This window comes from Tupaia chinensis, unplaced genomic scaffold (assembly GCF_000334495.1).
Source record: "Tupaia chinensis unplaced genomic scaffold, TupChi_1.0 Scaffold000451_2, whole genome shotgun sequence".
Lineage (NCBI taxonomy): Eukaryota > Metazoa > Chordata > Mammalia > Scandentia > Tupaiidae > Tupaia > Tupaia belangeri.
Window position 1 is genome coordinate 3,275,368 of NW_006159958.1, and position 8,151 is coordinate 3,283,518.

The 8,151-nt window shown below is 47.0% G+C and overlaps 1 pseudogene; it reads right to left on the bottom strand.

Annotated features, from left to right (window-relative positions):
- Positions 1-4,874: 4,874 nt before the first annotated feature.
- The window catches only part of LOC102491890 (eukaryotic translation initiation factor 3 subunit F pseudogene), a 40,789-nt pseudogene continuing 37,512 nt past the window's right edge, over positions 4,875-8,151 (bottom strand).

Genomic DNA, 8,151 nt, shown 5'->3' on the forward strand with positions numbered 1-8,151 from the left:
CAAATGCTGTCCACCCAGGTACCCTTGCCCCTCCGTGGTGAGACTTTATACACAGAGATGGAAATGATTTCCTCACCTTGTGGTCACGTGACTTCCTTTAGTCATTTGAATGTAGCTGAAGTAATGGTGGGTTCCAAAGCTGGGCTTTCAGAGGCCGTAGGTTCCACCCTCGCTCTCGAAATGCTGCCCTTGGACTGCTGTGGACAGAAACTGCAGTTGAGGAGCATGCAGAAGGGAGCTGAGAGGACCTCCACACAAGGCAGCTGGTCCGCCATTGGGTGTTAGGGGCCATTTGGAAGGAAACAGGCACCCAGACAATAGTACCAATTGCTTCTGGAACCTTCTAGGCCTGCTGGTTGAAAGAACTTCATGAGTGAGTTCAAACCAACTAGCCAAGACCTGTTGATAATTCAACCAACAGAACAGAGAGAAAGAATAAATCGCTGTTATTTTAAGCCACTCCATTTTGAGCTGGTGTTGGTTACTCAAGAACAGCTGACAATAGCCACATTTCCTGATTATAAATACAGAAGTTCCTGAGACAGTGTGGGACAAAGCTGGCTTTGGAAGTGCGTCGAGGGCTATAGTACATTGGCTCGTTTAGTGACGTCCCTTTCAAAGCGAGACGTAAGAGTTCTGATTACTCATTGATTCATTCATTTGGACTCAATTTTGCCCATCCCAGTGCTGTATGCTGAGAATCTAGAGAAGGCTCCCAAACTCTACCCTTAAAAGTGCTCCCCAATTCTTCAGGGAGACAGAGAAAAACCCTCCAAGACAGTATGAGGTGGTGAGGACTGTGACGATGATACTGAGGCTATTCTGATGATAGTTTATTAAATATAATAACTTTATGTGCTCAGTCTGTCCCAGGCATGCTTCTCAGCACATTACATATACTATCTCAAGTAATTATTACAAGAGAAGGTCTTGTTATTTTAATTCCAGTTTTACAGATTAATAGGCTGAGGTGCAGAACGGTTAGGAGACTTTCCTTAGATCCAACAGCTGGTAAGTGGTAGATTTGAGCCCAAAGAAGGGAGTGATTATCATTGTCCAGAGGTCAGGGGAAGGAGGCTTCAGACTTTTGGGGGAGGACTTGGAAGGATCTTTAGGAGTCCACCAGGCAGAGACCAAGTGGAAATGAGAAAGCAGGCCTGGGGCAAGAGGAAGTAGCTAGAGTTAGTCCAACCAGGGACACCACACTGGAAGCCACTGGGTCTGGCCTTATCCCTGGGCACAGGACCCAGGTAAGGAAGGGAACTACAGTCTGAGAGACAGCAGCAGGGAACTGCAGGACTTGGGAGAGCTCTGTGCGGGCAGCCATCCCATCTCGGCAAATGAACCAAAGTCTAAGCAGGAAGTGACAGGGAGACCTCTCAGTCACTTCCCTCCTCAGACCTCCCAGGCCCCTCAGGCTCCTGGTCCTCTGTGAGGGGCAGCCCTGCCCCAGGAGAGACACAGAGACAGGCTGGGCTGACAAGGGCCTGGAAACCAGGTCCTGTGCAGAAGAGCAGCTTTGCAGACCACGGTCTCTTCTGCATTCACTATTTACTTAGAGGACAATATAGGACAGACGTAGTTTTTCTCCAAACTAGGGCACTCTGAGAACAAATGGGGGCACTATTAATAGTTACCTCAGGGTGACGGGTGTAAATCAGGACGTTTGTCCACACAGAATATATGGAATTCACCATGAGCCGCCCAATTACTAACCTATTTAATGCTCCTGACAAACTTTATAAAGGAGGTTTCTATTTTCCCCATTTTTAGATGATGAAAGGGAAAACGCGGAGAAAATAAATTCATATTTATTATGACTTACTTCAGGCTTGGCACTGAGTTAGGCCATTCTGTTCAAGACTTGTTTGACTCTGACCACAGACCGGCAAACTACATGCCAGACACCTCATTTCTAGATGAAGAATTTGATTCTCTGAGGCTCGACCCAAGTCCAGTTGATCCTTGACCTAGGCCTCTTCCACCGCTTGACTGGGTCTTCTCAGAACATACATTCTACTCTGAAAAGTCTTGCTTGCCTGCATTTTCCCCCCCTTCTTTTTCTTTTTCTTTTTTCTTCTCCATTTCTCCTGTGGATGGTGGCAGGGAGAGAGGTGTGTCTCCAGTAGAAAAATGTGTGTGTTCTTTTGAGTGAGACGAGAACAATGGGGAGGAGGGGCCTGGCTACATGGGTTGGGGCTGTGAGCAGTTGGCAGCAGGACCTGCTAAGTTGGCTCACCAGGCTCGGTCTCTCTCTCTCTATGTAGCTCTCTCTCAGAAACAAGTGCACAAAGTGTACCTCTACAGGCAGGCCGGCCTTTTCTACGGGGTCCTATCACCCAGGGTTGGGTTTTACACTTTCGTCTGAGTGTCTTGGTGCAGGGCCCTTCCCTCTTTGAGATGTGTTGGCCCATTTGGAACACCAGGGCTGAGACTCAAGGCCCTCTGAGAGCCTTGGCTCTACATCTGGCCTGTAGCATTTAGGGACTCTGAATTCATGGTTTGGTGGCCTGAGCTCGAATCCAGACTCTGCCTTTTCAGATATGTGACCTCAGGGCAAACTACTTAACCAATGTCTACTGGCTTACCTGGAAAATAAGATGATGCTGACACTGGTGGTGATGGTGAGAATGGTGATGGGAACTCCCTCACTGAGCTGCTGGGAGAGAAATGAGTGGATACATGAAACCTGGTTAGGGGAGCACTTGATGCAGAAGAGGGGATGGGTCATGATGTTACTATTTTCTTCTAGGATGAACATGAGAGAAGAGACTTGAATGGAAGAGGCATTTAGAGCTGGATGGAGTTGACTCCAGGCAACTCCTTATCTCCAGGCTCTGAGTCCTGGCCCAGGCCCTGTAGCCATCACTAAAGGCAGGGGTGCTGAGGTCTGCAGGGAGTTCTGGCTGGGGGCAGGCCTGACCTGACTGGGCACCAGGAACAGACAGGACATTGTGCATTGACCAGAGTCCTGCAGGTTGAGAGTTATGTCTGGGGAACCTGCCAGAAGCCAGGGCTGAAGGTGGAGGGTGGGGAGTGGGCCAGGTGCTTGGAATCCGGCCCCACGGCCACAGCCCAAGGTGGAGGGGACCGCAGCCCCCTGCCAACCTGGCGCCTCCTTAGCCTCAGTCATCTGGGCGCCACTTTGGAGATTTTTGTGTTATGAGTGAGCACTACTATCGTTTATTTCATGCTTGTCTTAATTTTAAATTTATTTTTTTCATTTAATTTTTGTTTGGATCTGAGCTGTGCTCTCACATGGTTCAAAAATCAAAAAGTTTAATACGTGCTTTGGGGAAAGCGAGCCTCCCATCCCTTCTCCCACCACCTGGCCCCTCCCCGCAGCCATGGTTATTATTCTACATGAACAACTAGGAAGTATAGACAAGGGGACTTCGAGAAGTTCATGGGAAATAGACTCAAACTACGAGTTTGGGGCCAATGGTGGCAAAGCAGTGAAATGTGATGCTCTGCACGGCAATCCCACATGGAAATGTTCCTGGTTCAGGCCGCCCTGAGCATGCTGGGCATCTGTGTGCTCATGGTCCAGGGCTGACTAAAGGTGGGGGCTGGATCATGGAGTCGGGACACTGTTGAGGGTACTGTCTCTCTGCCTCTCTTTTTCTCATACAAGACATAAATAAACTTTTTTTGGGAACCAGCAGTTAGCGTAATGGCTATGTCGCTGGACTCCCACATAGTCGACCGCGGTTCGCGTCCCGGACCTAGTGGCTTAAAACTCATCCTGTGCGCGCCAGGGCTGAAGGTGGAGGGTGGGGAGTGGGCCAGGTGCTTGGAATCCGGCCCCACGGCCACAGCCCAAGGTGGAGGGGACCGCAGCCCCCTGCCAACCTGGCGCCTCCTTAGCCTCAGTCATCTGGGCGCCACTTTGGAGATTTTTGTGTTATGAGTGAGCACTACTATCGTTTATTTCATGCTTGTCTTAATTTTAAATTTATTTTTTTCATTTAATTTTTGTTTGGATCTGAGCTGTGCTCTCACATGGTTCAAAAATCAAAAAGTTTAATACGTGCTTTGGGGAAAGCGAGCCTCCCATCCCTTCTCCCACCACCTGGCCCCTCCCCGCAGCCATGGTTATTATTCTACATGAACAACTAGGAAGTATAGACAAGGGGACTTCGAGAAGTTCATGGGAAATAGACTCAAACTACGAGTTTGGGGCCAATGGTGGCAAAGCAGTGAAATGTGATGCTCTGCACGGCAATCCCACATGGAAATGTTCCTGGTTCAGGCCGCCCTGAGCATGCTGGGCATCTGTGTGCTCATGGTCCAGGGCTGACTAAAGGTGGGGGCTGGATCATGGAGTCGGGACACTGTTGAGGGTACTGTCTCTCTGCCTCTCTTTTTCTCATACAAGACATAAATAAACTTTTTTTGGGAACCAGCAGTTAGCGTAATGGCTATGTCGCTGGACTCCCACATAGTCGACCGCGGTTCGCGTCCCGGACCTAGTGGCTTAAAACTCATCCTGGGCGCGTGTGCGTGCATGCCCAAGATCCCAAGAGGAGAATGGAGGAGAAGGGATTGTGGTGTGACCATCCCCCCTGGGGGGTGATTTCTTGCTTTCTGTCTCTATGTCTCTCTCTGTCTGTCTGGCAAGCGCACGCGCCCTATAGCGAAAAAACCTCTCCCCCCTCCCCCCCAAAAAAAGATTAAAAAAAAAAAGAAGACATAAATAAACCTTTTTAAAAATACAAGTTGATTTTGGTGAAAAAATGTTAAAATCCATGCATAGTTTTTTTTTTAATCAGTGCCTTTATTTAATTTGTTTTTTGATAGGTTGGCTATGTTTAGAGTCACGAACAGCCGGCCGACTCTCTATGACTCAAGACCACAAAGAAAGCATTTCTCCTTCACTTCAATCTGAGTCCTAGTTCAGTCTGGTGGGAGGGCTGCCAGGGGCCTATGCCCAGGTTGACAAGATTCTTGTTGAGGGTGATCTGTGACTGTGAGATTGGCCAGGTAGGTCACCATCAGCAGGTCTTTGGTGTTGCTGTTGAGCATGGTCTTGAAGTCATCAGGAAGTATTTTGGGTACTTGGTTGACCAGGCTTATTAGGAAGCGGCCACAGTGCTGTCGGCTGGCACCTTTCCAGACAGGACATCCTCGGCACACAGCAGCACCTTGCACGGGGCACCCTGGATGCACACCGACGGCCCCTACTGGCTGCAAGTCACTTGAGAGTCCGATCACCCGGTTGGGGCTGAAACAGGTCTTCATGATCAGGCCACCACCAACACATTCTGTGTGGTAGTACGAGAATTTCACTGTCAGAGGTGTGGACATCACTCCCACGGTCCTCCCAGGGACACCCATTGAAATGCTGACGTAGGCCTTGATGCCCACGTGGCCATTGTGGAGACTCTGTCCACAGAGAGATGGATGGGCTGGGGCCCTCCTGGCCATGGTACTCATGGAGCAGCACCGAGCGCTCTGCGATGTCACAGCCTGCACCGAACCAGTCCAGGATGAGCTCATCTGCAGAGACTTTTTGTGCAGTTCATATGTGTTCTTAGCAAATTCCATGTCAACAGCCACTTCATCTTCTGACTCACTGTGTAAGTGCCTTTATTTTATAGGCAGGAGAACCAGGACATTTCATGAAAAATGAAACCCACTGTACAATGCATAATCTATTTGAAAAATCTTTAATAGGACTAGTGTCTTAACTTTAATTTCCACCTTTAATCAATAAACATTACTCCTCTATAAAGTAGGTAAAAAAATACCCATATTGAATGTATTGAAAATAACATCATTAATTTAACACTGTATCTCTCTAACCTCTTTGCATCCATGAACTAGCACTCTAAAGTAAAAAGAACAATAGCTTTTTACTATGGCTTCATATTTTGTCAGCATATTACTAAAACAGCATTCCAACTTGGGACACATAATAATTAATGACACTTGGATATGCTGTTTTTTTCCCCCTTACTCTCCCTATGTTGTAATCTTCCTGCCTCAGCCTCTCCATAGCTGGGACTAAAAGTACACGCCACTGAGTTTAGCTTTTTAGGGTGGGCCAGGATTCAAACCAGGCTCCTGTGTGACCTGAGTGGCACACACTATTGTGGCTAGGTCTGCCATTTTATTTATTTACTTATTAGCATTTATTTATTTATCTATTTATCTATTTGTTGTGATTTCCAAGCCATTGGACCCAGGACTCAAATCATGGTTGGCCATGTGGGAAGACCCAGGACTCAAATCATGGTTGGCCATGTGGGAAGACCCAGGACTCAAATCATGGTTGGCCATGTGGGAAGACCCAGGACTCAAATCATGGTTGGCCATGTGGGAATCCAGTGCCTTAACCACCATGTTACCTGCTGGCCCCACGCCATTTGATTTTAAACAGAATTGTATCTTAACCATCAAAGCTAAAGACAGCAAGAAATTGGTGACATAATTACTTGAAGTTGGTCTTAGTCTACTGGTAACCATCTAATCAGATATCCTTAAATTAATTTCAGTGAAAAGTTTTTAGATATTTATGGGTCAACTTCTAAAGCACGTCAAGGACAGTGCCTGCCAATACACTGCACAGTTAGAACAATGGTAGGAGAACATCTCGTTTGAACTTTGAGATCAAACAATATAGAGGTGAGAACCCTTGTGAACTTATTTTATTTTGATAACAAGATCATTAATATTTAGAAACTTAATACTGTGGCATACTGTAAGGTTTAAAGAATGGAATAACCAATGGGGTGCCATGTTACACTTGAAATAAGAACTGTACTACAACTTTTATAGAATTTCAAGCAACTGTACTACAACTTTTACAGAATTTCAAGCAAGTTTAGTCAACCCTTTGTTGGTCAGGATGCTTCAATTAGGCCAGCTTACACAAAAGCAGCACCCTACAAATGGCTTATTTAAACATGTATTTCTTAGGATAAATGTGTTTACACTTTGACTCAACAATAACTTGGATATGATAAAAACGTTGATTGTATATCACTATTTGGTGAAATTTATTGCCTTCCTTCATGATTTCTTCATTCTTTATTTTTTAGGAGAGATTTTTGCTATAGAGTGTGTGCACTCGCCAGAGAAACAGAGAGAGACAGAAACAAGACATCATCCCCCAGGGGAGATGGTCACACTGCAATCTCTTCTCCCCCATTCTCCTCTTAAGATTTTGGGCACTCACTCATGCACACATGTCTGGCATGAGTTTTAAGTCGCTGGGTCTGGGACTCAAACTGCAGTCGACTACATGGGAGTCCAGCTGTCTAACCATGATGCCATCTGTTGTTCCCATGACTTCTTCCTTCTTTTTTTCTATAAACAAAAGATTGTTTAAAAAATATGGATCTTTGGGACCAGCAGTTGGCGTAATGGCTATGTCACTGGACTCCCATGTAGTCAACCCCGGTTCTAGTCCCGGATTGGGTGGCTTAAACTCATGCCGGGCACATATGCGTGAGTGCCCAAGATCCTGAGAAGAGAATGGAAGAGAAGGGATTTCAGCATGGCCATCCTCTCTGGGGGGGGGGGGATTTCTCACTTGGGGGGGGGGGTGATTTCTTGCTTTCTGTTTTTCTATCCCTCTCTGGTGAGCACACGCGCCCTATAGCAAAAACCTCCCCCCCCAAAAAAAAATCTGAATCTTCTAAGTACAGCTCATCTCCTGGTAAAAGCTGGACCGACTCATCAGCAGTTAGCAATGTGATTGGCATCCATGTTTCCATACCCTCTAATCTATGTTCCAAACAAAATTTATGCAAGTCAGAGAGAGAGAGAGAGAGAGAGAGAGAGACCAAATGTTCAAGTCTCCTAATTTGGTAGAATTGTGGGGGTGCCAACCATATCTCTTTTGATAAGAATATTTCAGTTGCTTCCAATGGAGTTGACCACTGGAAGCCCACCACCTTGGCCAAGTTGGGGTGGACTAGCAGTGGCTCATGTAGGAACATGGGAGAAAAGTGGTGTCAAAGTGATGGCTGCCACCTTGCGTGCATGGCATGGCGCTCCAGGCGTGTAGGGCCCAGATGTCCAGCATGCAGTCAAGGTGTGCACATAGGCACAGGAAGTGGCATGAGTCATGGTACACGCATGAGTGCCAGACTGCCAGGCGAGGCCAGGCTGCCGCTGGAGGGGTTTTTTTTTTTTTTTTTGTGG